The 20,425-nt window shown below is 42.7% G+C and overlaps 1 protein-coding gene across 29 annotated transcripts in view; it reads left to right on the top strand.

Moving 5' to 3' along the window:
• Positions 1–20,425, top strand: part of PTK2 (protein tyrosine kinase 2) — a 332,755-nt gene that overhangs the window by 2,132 nt on the left and 310,198 nt on the right. The window lies entirely within an intron of this gene.

Genomic DNA, 20,425 nt, shown 5'->3' on the forward strand with positions numbered 1-20,425 from the left:
CAAATATAGATTTAAACTTATCCTGAACTCTGTATGCTTTTTGTACCCCAGTCCATCCTCGTCCTGTTTTACTAGCATTTAAATGCTTTAATGGTTTTGCATTAATTTGTGTTCTTGACTAATATTCCTGAGATGCAAACTTATGGAGTTTGTGAATTGGGCAGTTTTGTATAAGTTGAAATACTGTTTCATTGAAGCTATAGCCCCCTCCCTCCAAACGATAGCTTATAGCACGAACTTTAGTCTCTTGTACAGCCAGGCTGGAGTTGGATTTCTGACAATACTGTAATACTAAAATAAAGATATTTGAAGAGAGTTTAGCTGAAAGCCAAAAGTCTGCCAGTTGCGATTTCAGAGTGCATTGTTCATGATGAACATCCATACTGCAAACTTTCCACTCCCCTTTCCCACCCCCGCATCTGGAAGTGCTTAGTTTTGATTCTCTTTTCTCCCCCTCTTCCTTGTATGACACCCTCTACGTACATGAAATGGCTGAGTTTATAAATTGACCATTTAATCCAGCTTCCCCAACCTGATACTAGATGTATTGGACTACATGCTTGCTGAGCTTGATGGGAGTTGTAGTCCAACATATCTGGAGGACATCAAATTGGCAAAGGCTGACTTAATATCAAGGGATCAAAATACATAACATTAATTTTTTATCCTTGCATGTTGGCATCATTTCTGTTTTACTGATGGCTGAGAAAGAATGATGCCCCCCCCCCCATCCTCTTTGAGTCTGTATCAGAGCTGGGATGTGAACCCAGGTGCCTCGAATCAATTCTACTCAGTGTCACAGTTGCTTTCACTCCAGCTGCAGGGCCTGATATCACCACTCTTGGCATCAGTATTAATGATGCAGAGTCTGCATATGCAACTAAAGTGACAACACTGATCACCATTGTGTGTAAGAGCATTTTTATGGTATCAGTTTGCTGGTACAGGGGTCCTGTGACACAAGCAGTGATCTGTGGTGTTACAGTTTTTGTAACTGAGTACCACTGTTTTTGTGCAGCAGCATCTATCTCACCTTTTTTTTAAATTTAAGACAGCATACAGCATTGGTAATCAAGGAAATACATCAAATGCTTATTGTAAGAACCCAAGTAGTCATTAATAAATATAGAGTAGAATATCAATAAATAAAGGCAAAGAGAAGATTTAGTTATTTCCCCACTCCCAAAACTGAAAATGTCTACTTGCCTTGAGATGATCAGAAACTGCAAGACACGTTGGGTTTTTAATTGAGAGAGAATTGTGGCATGTGCCACTTTCTCACTACTATGATGTGGCCAGCAACTGCACCTGCTGAAATTCCCTGTTCTACACAACTATTAAGTGCTTAAGAGCCCCTGTTGTTGATTGCATCTGGTTACCCTAGTCCTGTTTCCAGTGGTGATGTAATCATATCCTGTTTTTCAAGTAAATGACATAGTATTAAGAGCCTATTCTCATGTAAAAGCTGATCCCTAATTTTATGATGACAAATCAGAAGAGACTTCAGCTTCTAAGAAGCCATTCAATTTGCAGAGGTAACAGGCATTTTAGTGACAAAGGATTAAAACTGTGCTAATTTTGTTTCGATAGTGATATGTTTAAACATTCTAGGAAGTTAAAAATCTTCACAAAACATTATTTGCCTGACTGTTCAAGAACCTCAGGAAAGCATCAGTGTCTCTGTTTTGGAATGATATAAATATATTTGGTGTAGTGCTGCCTACAGATTGGAGATAACAGGATGTTGCAGCTCCTTTCATATCCCTTGGGATTTGTGGATATGCCTTTCCCCAAATATAGCAAACAATTTGTATTCTGAGAGGTGGTACAGGAACATTGGTGATAGTGATTTGAGAAGTGTGATTTGGCAAGATAACTTCCTCCAAAGGTAGCTGTACCTAGGGATGTACGAAAGTCACTTACCTTTTTGAAGGGTGACGTTCGTGGTGGGGGGGAGGCGCTCCGTCCCTCCCCCTGAAATTCTGGCTGGGGGGGAGGCGCTCCGTCCCTCCCCCCAAAATTCTGGCTGGGGGGGAGGCGCTCCGTCCCTCCCCCCTGAAATTCTGGCCAGCCGGCTCTGCTCTGCAGGGATTCTGCAGAGCCACCGGCTGGCTCTGCCAGCGGCTGGACATCTGGCCGCTGGCTAGCAGGGACGCAAATGGCAGCAGCCGTAGCCGCCGCCATTTGCGTCCCTCGGTCAGCCGTGATAGGCTATGTAAATGTTTACGTAGCCTATCACGGCTGATTTAAAAGAAAAAAAGATGCGCGTATGCAAATGGCGGTGCCCATGGGCGTTCCTTATTTTGGCAACTCTTAGTCTGGTGGTGAAAAGAAAATCCGATGCTGTAAAGAACAATATTGTTTAGGAACCTGGAATGTCAGATCAATGAATCAAGGTAAGCTGGAGGTGGTCAAACATGAGATGGCAAGACTGAACATCGACATCTTGGGAATCAGCGAGCTCAAATGGACAGGCATGGGCGAATTTAATTCAGGTGACCATCATATCTACTACTGTGGGCAAGAATCCCTTAGAAGAAATGGAGTAGCGCCCTGAGTGCTCATTGGAAGGACAGATCCTGAAGCTGAAGCTCAAATATTTTGGCCACCTAATGCGAAGAGAAAACTCCCTGGAAAAGACCCTGATGCTGGGAAAGACTGAAGGCAAAAGGAGAAGGGGACGGCAGAGGATGAGATGGCTAGATAGCATCACCGATGCAATGAATATGAACTTGAGCACACTTCGGGAGAGAGCGCAGGACAGGAAGGCCTGGCGTGCTATGGTCCATGGGGTCATGAAGAGTCAGATACGACTGAACGACTGAACAACAACAGTCTACGAAAACATTTACGTAGACAAAGACGGCAAAAATAAGGGGAATGCAAATAGCGTAGCGTCTATGCTATTTGTGTTCCCCTTATTTTTGCCGTCTTAGTCTATGTAAATGTTTACGTAGACTAAGAAGTGCCAAAATAAGGAATGCAAATGGCGGCGCCCATGGGCGCCGCCATTTGCGTACGTGCGTTTTTCTTTTTTCTTTTAAATCAGCCGTGATAGGCTACATAAAGATTTACGTAGCCTATCACGGTTTTTCTTAAAAATCTAGCCGTGATAGGCTACGTAAATCTTTACGTAGCCTATCACTTTTTTTTTTTTTTAAATTGGAAATGGCGGCGGTGGCAGCTGGTCAGAAGACCGGCCGCCGCCAGGAAGATCCGCCCAAGGTAAGTCCCGTCCCGGGGGTGGCGGGGGGGTGGCAGACCGTTCGACCACCGATTTCGGGGGGCTGAATGTGCTGGCATTCGGCCTCCCCGAGATCCGTGGCGGAATTCTCTGACATCCCTAGCTGTACCGCTAAAGTAAATAAATAAATAAGGATGACAAACTGGGTACAACTTCATAGTGCTTTTTTATCATTAGAACTGAGTATTGAGTTTATGCTTGCCATTTTTAATTGTACAATAATTCTTTTTTATAACTGCTGTAAACTTTATTTCACAGATATGACTTGAAGTGAAGAATAGAAACAAATATTAGAGAAATACTCCGTTTGCGTTTTGAAATTATCTTAACATTTGGTACTCGCTGTTCAAGGTAACATATATTCATAATATGGGAGACCTTGAAAGCTGGTACAGTATATTGGTGAAGAGATACAAACTTGCCTGGAGCCTGTTAAATGACTCGTAACATACCTTGTAGGGTAAGGTTTGGATTAAGATAGCCTGTGGTTATTTTAACATAGGATCTCTGTGTAACAGGAAAACAAGGGTTCCTGCTATGTGAATGAGCAGTGTAGCACCCTGGGCTTGTGCTCATCCCCCTTCCCCTCGCATCCTCGCCTGCCAGAGGAGGAAATGGGAAGCTTCCAATTTTAAACAAACCACAGTTCCCCATTAAATCTGAAATCTGGGGAATGTGGTTTTTTTAAACCAAGATCAAATCATAGTCTCTGATCCTGGCTTGTTTACTAACTGCAGTGTAAGCACACTACAGTAGTCTGGGTTTGGACATAACAGGGTTGTAGTTTGTATGAAATTTGAAGCAGGAGCTTCCTATCTCCTCCTGTTCCATGAGAGAGGAGTGTATGTCTGAGCCTGAGGCTTACCTTGGCTCATTCATGTAGTGGAAAACTATGGCTTCCTGTTAAGTCTGAACTAGGTCATTGGGCAGGTTTGTATATAACACCAAACCATAATTTAGCTGGGAAGAGGAATAAAACAGAATTAAGTTTCAGTTTAACGGATTCTTGGTTTGTCGTCCTATGCAAGCCAGGAATTGTGATTTAAACGAAACTAATCAATTGCTAAATAGGCCGGAAAAACAATCCAGGGTTTGAGGTTAGTTTGTTTAGCATTTGACTAGAGTTTATTTTAAACTGCAAGCGAAACTGCAAGCTAAATTCTGGTTTAGTCCTCCTTCTGGCTGTGCAGCAGGAGGAGAGGGATGTGGGGGAATGCTTGAGCCTGGCATTTTGAGCAGGCACATTCCTGGTCACGCATATAATGCAAATCTTGGCTTAGTGTTATATGCAAAGCAAGTCAGAGCATTCAAATAACCACGGAATGTCCTGGTTCAGACATTACCTTTTAAGTTTATTGAGGGGATGGGAGAGCAAGTATGTGAGCCAGTTCCACAGGTATGTGTTTGTATATGTACTCAAAGTGTGGGGGAAGGTAATGTCTGAACATGTCCTAGCTGGTCTTAGGGAAGCCTTTGTCTTATCTACAATAATAGCAATGTTTTACATGGTAGTTTTGAAGGTTCCTCAGGTAATGAGTGATGTGTGCTTTGAACATTTGAAACATACTCTTTACATTCTGATTTTTCTTATGTGTATAAGTAGAAGTATTTCATTCTTAATGCAGGTTTTTGCAGAAACATGCTCCATTCTGTTAAAATGGGCTTAACTAGCCATGTAGGTTTTTAATAATCAATGAGGGGACAGGAGTTGTACGTGCTGTTGTTGCTGCCCATCACTCCCCAGGCTGGTCTCAGTAGGATTTGTCAAAGCTGCTGAAAATTTGATTTGTTGTTCCAACTTTGAAAGCATATTTATTTTTTCTGTGGGCAATTTCCATCTTGTGAACTTCAGAATTCTGTAGCAGTCCTATACCCTTTTCCTGCTATCTCTTCTTTCTAGGGTGGCTTTTAATTTAGACTTCTTCTACATTAAACAGACCCAAATTATTTTCTTGTGCTCTCTCAGTTGCACAATCATACATTGAAAATTTGACAGCTCTTGAAGGAGGAGCTCAGGAAGATTATTCAGTTTTTTCTGCATCAGAAGAGCTTTTCATTCTTTCACTAGAACAAGGAACAGACTAGACTAGTCAGCAAAAATCCTTAAAACAACTGGGTTTGAAAGACCAGAATTAAAGTTTCTCTCTTGCTTCCCAATTCTCTGTATAATTTTGTACTTGGAGAATTCTGTGAGTTTTCACCTCCCAGCAGTGAAGTGTTGCCTTAAAACCTTTGCATCAGCAATAGAAAGAAGATTGGGAAGTGATAGGAACACATAATCTTCCCTATTAGGCAACAAGTACCTTCTCTGTTTCTTGGATGAAGGGTGGGGGTGGGGGAGAGTTTTCCCAGAATTCAGTTCTGTCACTTCAAATATTAAGCTGAAAGACTGGATTAAATTGATGGAAGCCAGTGCCTGGCAAAGAAGCAAGCACTCTCCCCTTTATTTGAGGAAATCTTCTGTTTTATCCTCTACAGTCAAGGTAAGAGATGCGGTAATGCCTTGCTTCCTGGTAGGTGAGATAAATTCTAGAAATTCTTGGTTTTTCCCAAGCAATAGGGCATTGCTCCATTACACTCCATTCCTCTACTCTTTTTTGGCCTCAACATCTTGCATGGTCTCGCTTTTTTGCTTTTGACATTTTTCCCTGACATGCCCTTTTGGTAGAGTGTTACATTAAAAAATACTGCACTTTCTCTCTTTCAAAGTTGGAATGGACTCAAGATTTTCTGATTTGGAGGCCATGTTGAATTCCCATTCATTTTACACTTGATGACAAACTGGAAACTATTGATGCAGAGTAAAATAGTAACTACCTGGTCATTCTAATTCCAAGGCTTCTTATGATGGTAGTAGAGTTTTGATATTTATAGACCTCAGGCCCTAGGTATTCAGCTCCATAACATACTGAATTCAAATTTGTAGAGAAAATGTGTAGAGTCCCTACCCTGCAAGTTCAGGAAATCAACAGTAGATATTGTGACTGAGAGAACTGTGGCAGATCACCTTAATGGTGATGTGTTTAGAGGCTTTGGGGATGGTAAGGTTGATTGGTTCAACTGATTTCTCTTCTGAAATTTGGTCTCCTTTTGTGGCAGGAAGTATTAGGTATGATTGAATTTTGAATAGAAATTGTATTGTGCTTCATCTTTACCATTCTTATGAGGTAATTTTACGTGGTCACTTTTTTGTTTTGTGTGTGTGTGTTTTTTTTAATGCTTTCAGATTCAATAGAATCTTTTAAAATGGCTATTGTAGTGCAAAGTGACAGCTTTGAAAAGAACTTCTGAGAGTCAGAAACTGAAGGAATGATAGAAAAGGAGGAAGAAGACTACTTTATATCGTTAAACGTGAATGTCAGTTTTCATGTTTCCTTGCCATGAAAAGATGTTATGCCACTTGCTGTGAGCCACAGAAAGCTAGAAAATAGAATGAATGAATGAAAAGGTGAAGAAATACCATTGCTAAGCTTGGTAAGTCGAGCTACACAAATAGGTATACATCTGTTGTAATCGTATCTGCTGGTACAAAGCCTCTTCTGCTAGTGGAAAGCTGTTTTCCTCTTTGTGCAAAGGAATTTCATGAGAAAAGTGTGCTCAGATTAAAAGTGGTAATTCTGTTAATGCAAGATGTTGTGCAAAATCTTTCATAAAATGTTCTGTAAATCCCCCTCCAGTCTGGTTGTAGGCTGTACTCCAACTCTGTATTGCTTTGTGTAACCCTTTTACATTAAGTGCGTAAGCTGGCGGTATTCAGGATGCTTGTCTAGAGTACTGTGGATTTCGAGACTATAAGGTTAGGAGGGGGTCTGCTGGAGTAGATGGGCCTTTACAATGAAATACTTTGTTATGGTGTTTCACTCGTAGAATTTCTTCTGATAGTGAAACAGTTCACAGAACAGTGCCACCACTCATCCCTTTTCTGCTAGCATTATATTGGATGCAAACTATACTGGCCTGCAGGAAAGGAAAAGTATATTTCTTGAGGTGATGGGCACATGTGGTTTTAAAGCAGAAAAAGGCAGTTGGGAATGAAGTCGATTATTTTTATTAACCTGTACTTTCTCAAAACAAAGAGCTAATGTATGATAGGTATGCATAAGAAGGCCAGTGTGTTAGTGGATATTGTTGTTATGGGTTCAGATCTCCATGAAATACATGAGCCATGTCACTACCTCTCAGCTTGATCTATTTCACAGACTTTATTTACAATATTTATATCTCCTCTTTCTGCCTGATGTCAGCTGCCTTGGAGGACTGTTAATAAGTCAAAATTAAAACATAATAAACATAAGCTTCTTAAAAGGAGTGGTGATTTATGAAGGCTATGGTGGAGTGATAGAAAGTGTCTGTTCCCCAGCCCTGAGATGGTAAAGCTGTCGTTATTTCAACTGCTGCTCTTTAGATTATGAGGGTAAAGTAGTATAATTTGTTGTACCCTGTTCTGTGTTCCTTGTAAGAGAAGTGGGGTATAGATGTGATAAACCAAGTGGATGCTGATTGAATGATTAGTGACTCATTGTCACCAGTAACCTTTCAGGATGTCTGTCAGGACCTGTGTTTCTTTAAGAATAAGGAAGTTGATAAAATGTAAAATCTCTTGGCAAATGAACTTATTCAGAACTTTGAGTTCTCTAGAAACATGGTGGCTTCCTTCTTTACCCATAAGCCTGGTTGTGTCCTATGACTAATGCTTTACCCATAATCCCTGAAAGCTCACTTGTGTGCTATACTTATTTCTTACTCTTCTGATGTCAGACATTTGTGAAGTTAGGAACTGTAATTTTAGCAGAGATTTAGCTGAAGGTTGGCATGGAGTATTTCAGCAGGGTATTTGTAACTTTTTGTTAATAGTCTGAGCTCATGGGATTGGGTGATGAATACTTTTAAATATACATGATTCAGTTCAGTAAAAGTAGTGTTCTCATTTTGGACTGTTCTTGTGAAATGGGAAACAACAGTCCAGTTTGGAAGATCTACCGAGGCTTCATAAACAATGGTTCTGTTTATGACCAAGGCTAGGTCTGCTTTTTCTAGGTAGGGTCACAGTTGGTATATTGGCCTAAGCTAGTAGAAGGCATTCCTGTCCACTGCTTGCCACCTTTGCTTCCAGAGATAGTGCTAAGTCCAGAAGAACCCCCCTTTCAAACTGCTAATTTTATCCTTCACAGGGAGTGCAACCCTGTCCAGAACCAGTTGTACTCTACCCAGATGAACCAGTTTCCCTGACCACAGCACATCCATCTTGTATAGCTGTGTGTCATCAGCGTTATGGAGACACTGTAGCCCAAGCCTCCAAATGATTCCACTCAGTGGTTTCATGCAGATGTTAAACAGCATGAGGGAAAAGAATGAATCCTGTGGCACCCCATTTGCCAAAGGCATTGGGATGGAGCAGAAACCCCCCAGCACCACCTTCTGAGAGCACCTCTTCAAGAAGGACTGTTACCACCTTAATGCCATGCCTCTTAAACCATATCCAAAAGTATACCATGGTCAATGGTATTTGAAGCCACAGAGAGTTCCTGGAGAACAAATAGGGTGTCACTTTCCCCATCCCTTCCCTAGAGTGTCATCCATCAGGCTGATCAAGGTTGTTTCTCTCCCAAAACTGGGCCTGAAACTAGATTGGAATGGATCCAAATCTGCATCCTCCAAGACAACTTGGATTTGGGGTCACCATCTGCTCCACCCTGCACAAGAATGGAAGGTTAGTTACTGGGTTGTAATAGTCCCAGAAACTTGAGCACACTCCGGGAGAGAGCGCAGGACAGGAAGGCCTGGCGTGCTATGGTCCATGGGGTCACGAAGAGTCGGACACGACTGAATGACTGAACAATAGTCCCAGACCATAGGATCCAGGCTTGCTTTCTTCAAAAGGGGTCTCATTACCACTTCCTTAAGGGTGGCAGGAACTATCCCCCCTCTCAGAGAAGCATTGCGTACATCCAAGGTCCATAATCCCAACCTACCTTTAGCATATTTCAACAGCCAGGATGAGCAAGGGTCTAGAATGGGGGGTTGGCAACCTGTGGCCCTCCAGATATTGTTGGGCTACAACTGCCATCATCCTTGTCCATTGACTATGCTGGCTGGGGCTGATAAGTGCTGGAGTCCAACAACATCTGGACAGCCACAGGCTTCCCACCCATAGTCTAGGTCTGAAAGGGTTTATGAAGCCTCAAATGATTGTCTAAATTGAGCCAGTGTTTTGATGTACTTTAAACACCTTATCCAGAAAATCATTTGTGTTACTACCTTTTTATTTAGTTTAATTCTGGGGGATGAGAAAGAAAAAGACACCTGGGTTGTTACTTTCCCCTGACATTTAATTTTTTTTATGGTCCAGACAGATCTTTCTTCTCCCAAATGAGAATCGGGGGATATTTTTAAACTGTGGGTGTTGTCTGTGTTCAAGGTAGAGTGGGTTCTGCAAACTGTTGACTTGTGTATTGACTATTGAGCTACACTAAGGAATCAGGAAGTCCCTGGTTCAAATCTTAGCTATGCCATGAAGTTACTAGAAATTGGCTTAGGCAAGCTACCAGCTCTCAGTCAGATTAACAATGGGGATAATGTGGAGTAGCTTAGAGGGTTGTTGCAAGGAATACTGCGAGAATTTGTGAACTACCCTTAAATGTTTTAAAGCCTATACAATTGCTTCTTATAAAACACCCCAACTTTGGCCTTTCTAGGTTGATCAGGTTGGAAAATATTTTTTAATCTTGTCATTCTGATGATATCATAGCAAATGACAGCATTTCTTTTAGAGGTTATTCTGCAACTAAAACTGAATTGCAGCTAGTTGATCATCATGTACTGAAAAATGCAGTTTTGCTTTGAATTAAGGCAGGTCTGTATGTCCTCAAATATGTTGTAGTTTGATGTAAAAGTAAACTTTATTCAGAAAATAGAGCAACTGATTGATTTGTTCTAAGAACACTTAAACTGCAAGCAAGGGAATTAGTATTTCCAGTGAGCCATTTCATAGAATCATAGAATAGTAGGGTTGGAAGGGGCCTATAAGACCATCGAGTCCACCCCCCATTTCTAATGGAACAGGACAGAACAACTTCACTCCAAATACTGAGGAGTTTGAGAGACAAAAGTTGGCCCTGCTCCTGATACCTCTCAGTCTAATACCTTTTAATGATGGGCCAGAAATCAGTGCATTTGATATTGATCTCGGTGTACAGTTAGGCTTATACAGTTGAAGGAGATCCTTCAGATAATGAGGTCCGAAAACATTTAGGGTGTTAAAGGCTAAAAACAGCACTTAAAATTGGGTCTGGAAACACGCAGCTGGTACGATCGGTACGGAATTGGTGTACTGTGTACCACTTGTTTAGCTCACACAAGTAATCTGTACCCCTTGGGGTTTCTTTACAGGCAGCCCATGTAGAGTTTAGTAAACTAACCTGGATGTAACCAGAATATGACTCATTTAACTTTTGCTGGTTGGCAAACCAACCAAAGCAAGTAAAAAGCTCCCCTGGCCACCAGTGGCACTTCTGTCTCTATTGAGAGCTGAGAGTAGTGAGTCGAGGAACACCCGACTCTTTAGAGGTAGTGTATCCCTAAGACAGGGTGGACACCTCCATCTCAATCAATATAATTATACTTGCAGTGGGCTGAATTACTTCCTGCATCCAAATGGGCTCTTGGCCATTTCCTAGTGAATTTTGGCGCCTTGTATCACGTTTTATGGTACAAGTTAAGGGTTATGTTTAGCAAAGAATACAGTACTGCAAACTGCGTGTACATGCTGCATTAGCAATTGAAACAGGTAATAAGCCTGAAGTCTTGTTCTCTCAACTTTAATGTTGAACGAAGATTAGTTTTTACTGTACAGTACCTGTGATTGGCATACTGTTCTTGATTCCCAGCAGAAAGAAATGGGTGGGTGGAACTAAAAATGAGGACTGTAACAGTGAATGCTCATGAAGGCCTTGTTAATTAAATACACATCATGACAGTTTTGGAAAGTTTCTTGAGAAGTTCTAATACAGATGGCTAGTGGAAGTGGCTAGGCTAGAGGCTAGAAGTAGCCAAGGTCAGTGCTAGAAATATAAATGAAAGCAATGAGTCATAAGGCACTTTTTTGTGGGCAGTGAAAGTTAGGTACTTGGAAAGTCTATGCAAATAGCATAACAAGTACAGGACTTCATTAGGTTGCATAGCTCTTGACTCTCACAGATTTCAAACGTGTAAAACACAGGAAAACTCTTTGAAGTTAGAGCTTTGCAGTTAACCTGTGGTCAGAATGATTCTTGGTCTTTTCCAGAAATTGTAACTTTAGTCCAGAAGTGCGTGTTCTCCAGATCTGTGGAGATTCTTGTTTTCCCTTTATCTTTTGGCAATCAGCCTTCCTCCATTCTTTGCCAGTCACTTTTAAAATCTAGGAGTACTCAGTATTAGTAAAAGCAAATCACCTTAAGGAGTGGCAGCAAATTTTAGATTTTTTCTGTACAGGAGGTAAGAGATTTGGCCATATGTTGAAAAAAAAAGCTTTACAGCAGCAAGGTAAGGATGGAAATCGGGTTGCCAAACCTGAAAACTTACTCTGAGGCAATTCAGATGAGGCAGTTAATTATCAAAATATACAACAACAACAAGCATCATGGGACATGATGGAAATGTTGCACTGCATTTAGAGGCTTCAGGCTCTTCCATTTTTACTGGCCTTGACATCAGTATTTGCAAAAAAATAAAATCCCTTTCTAGAAACACCCCTTGGGATCTTGGAAAACTTTTAGACCACACTTCATTCATGCATGGTGAGAAATATATATAAAATAAGAAAAATAGGTAGTAAAACATTATACACAGACAGAAGGATCTCTTTGGGAGTGGTAGACCTTTATCAAGGATCACCACTGTGCTACAAGATCAGCAAATCAGTTGGCTGCAAAATGGCCGAATACATAATTTAGAGCTAAACTTAAGGAAAAGGCTGAAATTTTGAGATTATTCACTCTATGGCCAGGTTCACGCTGCTCACAGTAGCTTATTCTGAAAATAAGCTACTGTTATCCCCCATATGATCAGCCAAAAGCTACTGTCAGTAACTTATTTTCTCCACCCTCACCAGTCCTCCCAGTCTGCCGGATGGTATCCCAGCTTCCCTTGTGTTGCAGTTGTCATGGAAAAATGAGCAGTGTCACGTGTTATCATGAGGGCTGTAAATGCGATACTTCCCAGTAGGGGTATTATACAATTAGGGAAGGCTGTGCTGTACTACCTGACCTTGCTTTTTCACAGAGAAATGGCCAGAAAAGGGAAAAGGGGTAGGGGCTATAACTACTTGGCAGTTTGCTGGAAAGGGGTGAAATTGCACGGGTGGGGACCCCTCATGGGGAGCCTCCAAGAGCTATAGCGGAGAACTGTGATTTTTGCTTCCTCAGGGAAAAGTGCGCTGTAAAGGAAAAAAGGGGGGGGAGCTCTAACTCCTTGGCAGCTTGCTGGAATGAGGCAAAATTACACAGTGGGGACCTCTCATGGGGAGCCTCCAAATGCTGTCGTGGATAACAGCACAGTTGCTTTTTCATGAGAAAGTGAGCATTTCCCCCCCCCAATGCCTCATTTTCCACTATTCTGCAGTTGCCTCTGTTCCTCTTTATTTTTCCTATGCAGTTTTTTGCATTTCTGAATTCGTGCATTTTCAGAGTTGCGAACAGGGATCTTTTCCTCTCCTTTTTTTTTTTTTTACACAAATGCTCAAATGTGCATTTTCACAGTAGCGATCAGGGAAGTCTGTGATTGTGTAACTTTGCTGTAGCATGATCGCCTGATCTGGGAAGGCTGGCATTCTCATCGGGGAGGCTGTCATTGTGTTATTTTGCAGATGCAGGATCACTCAATCAGGGAAGGCTGGCCAGAGAAGGAAAAAGGGGGTGGGAGCTGTAACTCCCTGACAGTTTGCAGGAATGGTGCGAAATTGCACAGATGGGGTCCCCTCATGGGGAGCGTCCAGATGCTGTAGTAGATAATTGTGGAACTGCGCTTCTTCATGGAAAAGTGAGCAGTTCTTTCCCTATTCCCTTATTTTCCCCTATTTCCCAAGTTGTGCAGTTTAAAAGTAATATCAGGGAAGCCTGTCATTGTGTAACTTTGCTGTAATGGGGTAGCGTGAGGCTGTCACTGTACCTGGGGAAATCTGTCATTTTGTAAGTGTAGTGCGGTATCAGGGAAGGCTGTGCTTCTTTGGCTGTCGTTGTCTCTGGGCTACTTGTCAGATCTTCGAAAAAGGGCTCTGCAGGCTGGAGCAGAGTGGCCACAGCAATTTTGGCTGCTCTTGCCAGCTGACTCTGTAGGCAATTGGAATAAGCCACGGTGATCCCCAGATGACACAATAAGCCATGATGGCTTAAATAAATGTTGCTGCAGACCATAGTTTATCAGAGTGGCTTATTTGGGGGAAAAAAGCCATCGTGGTACAGGAAAACCACATGCAGATGACATGATAAACCACCATGTCTTATTCAGAAAAATAAACCACTGTGGCTTACTGTGATGTGCAGACCCAGTCTATGTGTTGAGACCATGTTCTCTAGGGAGTCGATCAGACTCTATTAAATGGAAGGAGGAGAGGACTTACTCGAAGTGGATGCAGATGTTCCATTTAAAAAAACAAACCCTGTAATCCTCAGATTGACGATCCTGTCATATAGCTGGATGATTAAAATATTTCCAAGTGTTTTGTGGAGATAGAGTGGAGGACTTGATTTGAGTAGAAATACTGATCACTTTGCTGTTCATAAGAATCTCTTAATTACTTGCCTGATTTTGGGCTCTTTATCTTCTGCTTTCTTTGGAGGATCCTCCCCCCATTTCCTCCACTTCTATCCCTCAGATTCTTCCTGAGGGCAAGTAATGTTGTAGCTAAAAGTGTGTGCTGTGGGCCAGGAAATTCAGGTCTTGCTTCAATCATCAATTCAGTCAAACAGTTCTCTTTCAGCCTCTCTTATTTGTATTAGGGGATAATCCTGGTTTACCTAACACAGTTGATAAGGACATTACTAAGCAAGTGTATGTAAAGGGCCTTCATCACCCTAAAGTATTCAAAATATATAAACGGTAATTATTAAATAGTATTTACTCACCTTTTGGAGGGATCCTCACCTTTCCTTTTCCTATTCTTCTACATGTGTCATGCTGCCTCCAGCATATAACATCATTCTTCATTATTGGCTAATGTAAGCTTGTGATGTTAATAATGAATGCCTAATGTGAACTCTCTGCCTTAATTAAAATCCAGTATAGTGTAACTGTCTAGTGGTTCTGCAATAAGCTTAACATCTGTTCCAGATAAACTAGTTGAAAGTGTTATTAAAGATAAAATTAGTAAGCATATACAGCTTCTACAGATGTAAGCCCTGTCTCACTAATACTTCAGAGTTCTTTGAGAGTGGCAGCAAACATGTAGACAGGGATGATCTGATAGACATTGTTTATTTGGACTTCCAAAAGGCTTTTGACAAAGCCCCTCACAAAAGGCTCCTGAGCAAACTTAACAGTCATGGAATAAGAGGAGAGGTTGTCTTATGGATCAGTAACTGGTTAAAGAACAGAAAGCAGAGAGTAGAAATAAATGGGAAAATCTCCCAGTAGAGGGAAGTAAATAATAGGGTCCTACAGGGATCTGTTTTGGGACCAGTGCTTTTCAACTTGTTCATAAATGATCTGGAATTAGGAGTGAGCAGTGAAGTGGCCAAGTTTGCTGAAGATACAAAATGATTTAGGGTGGTTAAAACAACCCTAATTGTGAGGAGCTCCAAAAGGATCTCTCCAAACTGGGAGAATGGGCATCCATATGGCAAATATGGTTTAATGTAAGCAAGTGTAAAGTCATGTTGATGTGTGTGTGCAGTTATACCAATATCCTAACTTATTGTTATTGTGTGTGTGCAACACCCTAACTTATTGGTGTTGGGGGACTTCAGTGTACATTCGGAGGCCATCCTCATGGGGGCGCCTCAGGACTTCATGGAGACCATGATTTCCTGGGAGCTGCACCCTATTCCAACTGGGACCACCCATGTAGCCAGTCATGCATTAGACCTTGTTTTTGTTTCTGGAGAGGTGGGGAGCGATCTTAAAATCGGGGGTATATCCACCCCCCCCCCTTGTCATGGTCAGATCACTACCTGGTAGGGTTGGACTTCTTGGTTCCAAAACCCCTCTGCAGTGGTGGAGGACCCATTAAGATGGTCCGTTCCAGGCGTCTTATGGATCCAAATGGATTCCTGACTGCGCTTGGGGATTCTTTGGACCACCTCAATGGCCACTTGGTCGAGACTCTGGTGGATGGCTAGAATGCTGCAATCACTGGGGCATTAGACCAGGTAGCTCTGAAACAGCCTCTCCCCCTGAATAGAGCTCAGACTGCACCATGGTTCACCCCATGGTTGCGAGCTCTGAAGTGGGTAGTGAGACGGCTAGAGCACCGGTGGTGGAAATCTCGCTCCGAAGATGATTGGAGACAGGGTAGAGCTGCAGCTTCAGCCTACCACGTGGTAAGAGCTGCAAAAAAGAATTTGTATGCTGCCTCTATTGTGTCCGCAGAGTGCTGTCCAAGTGGTCTGGAACCTAGTCAGTCCAGTTGTTCCGGAACCAATGGAACATTCTAAGGCCTCCTGTGATGAGTTTGCAAAGCACTTTGCGGATAAAATCAACCAGATCAGGAGTGGTATTCCGTGTGCTGTGGATACAGTTAGTGAACAAGGGGTGGCCAGTAGCAGACCGGTTGTATGGGATCGGTTCCAGCTTCCTCCTTCTGAGGAAGTAGACAAGGTGCTTTCATCTTTAAGGCCGACCACCTGCTTACTCGATCCTTGCCCATCTTGGCTCATTATGAGCTGCAGGGAGAGACTTAGGGAAGGGTTCAAGGCGGTGGTGAATGCCTCCCTCGAGGAGGGAGTGATGCTATCAGCCCTCAAAGAGGCGGTGATAAGACCGCTCTTAAAGAAGCCCTGCTTGGATCCCCAAGACTTGAACAACTTTCGCCCAGTCTTGAATCTGCCATTTTGGGGCAAGGTGATTGAGCGGGTGATGGTGTTGCAGTTGCAGGCACACTTGGAAGAAGCCAATTATCTGGACCCTTTTCAATCGGGTTTCAGGTCTGGGCATGGGACAGAAACGGCCTTGGTCGCCTTGGTGGATGATATGGGGAGGGCTCTGGATAGGTGTGTCTGCTCCTTCCTTGTTCTCCTCAATCTCTCAGTGGCTTTTGATACTGTTGACCGCAGTATCCTCCTGGAGGGGTTGGGCATAGGGGACACCGCATTACAGTGGTTCCGTTCCTTCCTCTCTGGCAGGTACGAGAGCGTAGCTCTGGGGGAGGAGACTTCAGACCCTTGGCTGCTCATTTGCGGGGTGCCACAGGGTTCTATTCTCTCCCTGATGCTATTTAACATCTATGTGAAGCCGCTGGGGGCTATCATCGGGAAGTTTGGGGTGCAGTGTCACCAATATGTGGATCACATGCAACTCTACCTCTCATTTAAATCCTCACCAGGGTTGGCTGTAGACTGGTGTGGTTGGATGGAAGCTGAAACTGAATCCCAACAAAATTGAAGTACTTTTGGTGGGAGACAAGGGGAGGTTGGGTGATGTTGACCTTGTGTTCAGTGGGGTGCAGCTGCCCTGGAAGGACCAGGTCCGCAGTCTGGGGGTCATTTTAGACTCCCAGCTGTCCAAGGAGGCTCAGGTGTCAGCCATGAGTTGGGCGGTGCTGTACCAACTCCATCTGATGCAGTGGCTGCACCCCTACTTCCCTAACTATCTGCTCCCATCAGTAGTTCATGCTCTGGTCTCGTCTTGTCTAGAATACTGTAATGTGTTCTATGTGGGGTTACCCTTGAAGACCGTTCGGAAGTTGCAGCTGGTGCAGAATGTGGCCGCCCGCCTGATTAAAGGCAGCTGTCAGCGAGACCTCATCACTCCAATTCTGAAGGGGTTGCACTGGTTACCAGTTGTTTTCCGGGTCCAATTCAAGGTGTTGGCATTGACCTTTAAAATCTTATATGGTTCCGGCCCAGTCTACCTTAAGGAGCGCCTCCAACAAGAATGGCCTCAGAAGGCCTTCTCTCTGTCCCATCAGCCAGGACAGCTAGGCTAGTGAGGACTAGGGCAAGGGCCTTTTCTGTGGTGGTCCCCACTCTGTGGAATTCCCTCCCTAGTGACCTCTTCCATACCCCCTCTTTGATGAGCTTCCACCGGGCATTGAAAACCTGGCTGTTCAGACAGGCATTTGGTGTGGGTTAGGGTTTTTTAGAGCAATGTTGTTTTGTTCAGTTGATTACGTAAATTTCTTTTGTTTTGTGTTATGTGTATTGTACGCCGCCTAGAGTGGCCAGGCAGCCAGCCAGATGGGTGGCTAATAAATCAAATAAATAAATGTATATTGGGGCAAAAAAATCCCAACTTCAAGTATAACCTGATGGGATCTGAACTAGTGGTGACTGACCAAGGAAGAGATCTTGGGGTTGTGGTGGACAGCTCAATGAAGATGTCAACCCATTGTGCTGCCACTGTAAAAAAAAAAAAAAAAAGGCAAACTCCATGTTAGGCATAATTAGAAAAGGAATTGAGAATAAAACCGCCAATATCATACTGCCTTGATAAAAAAATCTGTGATGTGACCACACTTAGAATACTGTGTACAGTTCTGGTCACCATACCTAAAAAAAGGATATTGTAGAGCTGGAAAAAGTGCAGAAGAGGGCAACTAAAATGATCAAGGGGCTGGAGCATCTCCCCTCTGAGAGAAGGTTACAACAGCTGTGATTGTTTGGCTTGGAAAAAAGGTGGGTAGGGGTAGGCATGATAGAGCTGTACAAAATTATCCACAGTGTAGAGAATGTGGATAGGGAGACATTTTTATCCCTTTCTCACAATACTAGAACCCAGGGTCATCCCATGAAGCTAGGAGTTTCAGGACAGATAAAAGGAAGTACTTCTTCACACACTGCATAGTTAAATAACAAGATGTAGTGATGGCCACCAATATGGATGGGGGTTTAAAAGGGGGTTGGATAAATTCCTGGAGGAGAAGGCTATTAGTGGCTACTACTCCTGATGGTTATGTGCTACCTCCAGTACCAGAGGCAGTATGCCTATGTACACCAGTTGCTGGGGAACATGGATGGGAGCGTGTTGTTGCACTCGTGTACTGCTTGTGGGTTCCTGGTCGACAGCTGGTTGGCCACTGTGTGAACAGAATGCTGGACTAGATGGACCCTTGGTCTGATCCAGCAGGGCTCTTCTTATGTTCTTAAGTGCTGAATTCAAATATATACTCTGCTGGTTCTTTTCTGGGCAAGAAGTAGTGAAAAGTAAATTAGGTGTGTGTGTGTTTGTGTTTGGATACTCCTATAAATACTTCATTGTAGACAAAATGGTCCTTTAGTACTTGCATTAAATATGTCATCTGTTAAATTTATAGTTAACATTAAAAGCAAATTTAATCCAACACTAAAGAGAGGAGTAGGCAGATGGTGTGGGATAGGGAGAATAAATTCCTCAGAGGTGTTGTTTCGATGCTTGGGACGGTCACAAAGATCTGAAAGCCCTTCTAATTCAGAGCCAGCTTAACTTGCAATTCTTGATTTAGTCAAAATGCAAAGCAACCCTCATGAATGCCTTGTGTAGCTGCTATCACTGTCCCTTCCACCATGAGCACAAAGACTTTTGTGGCACTGTAAAAAAATAACAAATTTATTATGACATAAGCTTTTGTGGACTGCAATACAGGTCATCAAATGTACGAAGTCCTGAGTTACAGATATATTTGCACATGGTTGGAGGGATTGTAAACAGTGAGGTCAGAGGGAAATGAAATGCAGAAAGTACGGGTAGTGATAATTGTGTTATGAACGGTGGCCATTCACAAGAATAGTTGGTGATCACACAAGCATCCTGGCATCATGGTAAGCTGATTAACGTATGTAGTGTGGTAAGAAACCTTTATCTTGATATAAGTCACAGGTGATAGAATTGCACCTCTTAATGAATTGCAGTTCAGTAGTTTCACAAAGCAATCTCCCTTTGAAGTTCCTTTGTTCAAGGAACTTCAGGGTGAGTTACAGAGTGTCCTGGGAGGTTGACATGATCCCCCACCGTTTTTTTGAATATTGCCATTCCTGATGTGAGATTTGTGTCCACTTATTCTTTTGCATAGAGAATGGCCTGTTTGTCCAATGTAGAATGCAGAAGGACATTGCTGGCATGTGATGATGTATATGGAAGATGAGTAGATGAATGAAACTCTGATGTTCTGGATGACATTATTAGGTCCTGTAATAGTATTCCTAGAGTAGACATGGGTGTGTTGCAGGGTCTGGTCCCTGTGTCCATATCTCTTGTTATGTGGTCTGTTGGTGATAAGCTGTTTTAGATTGAGGGGCGGGGCTGTCTAAGCAAGTACAGGCCTCATACTTGAGGGGTATGAGAGAGAAGGGTCATTGTCCAGGCTGAGCTGTAGATCACTGATGATATGTTTGAGAGGGTGTCATTGGCAGCTATATGTGATCATTGCTGTATTATATATTCTGTTCAAGTTTGTACCCTCTTAGCAGCAGCAAAGACACATCCATCCAGGGATTTATAATACCGAACTATGGAGAAGTTGACCAGCTGTAGTAATAAAAATGTAACAGACTTTGTTATTCTGGTAAATATTCTTATGGCTACCCAGAAGTATCGAAGTGAGGGCATTTCTACCACAGATGGGGAAGAGAACCATTCTATGGGCTGCCTCTCTGGTGTAAAGGAGGATAAGTGCCATACATGCGATTCAGTGTAAGCAAGTGTAAAGTGATGCACATTGGGGCAAAAAAATCCCAACTTCAAGTATAGCTTGATGGGATCTGAGCTAGCGGTGACCGACCAAGAAAGAGATCTTGGGGGAGTGGTGGACAGCTCAGTGAAGATGTCAACCCAGTGTGTGGCCACTGTAAAAAAGGCACTGTAAAATACTCAATTTTAGGCATAATTAGAAAATGAATTGAGTATAAAAAAGCTATGCAGGTGAAACCACTTTGATGGCTGAAAGCGAGGAGGAGCTGAGGAACCTTATGAAGGTGAAAGAAGAAAGTGCAAAAGCTGGGTTGCAGTTAAACCTCAAAAAAACCAAGATTATGGCAACCAGCTTGATTGATAACTGGGAAATAGAGGGAGAAA

This window comes from Heloderma suspectum, chromosome 4 (genome assembly GCF_057233095.1).
Source record: "Heloderma suspectum isolate Gila_16-S chromosome 4, 16-S_ref, whole genome shotgun sequence".
Lineage (NCBI taxonomy): Eukaryota > Metazoa > Chordata > Lepidosauria > Squamata > Helodermatidae > Heloderma > Heloderma suspectum.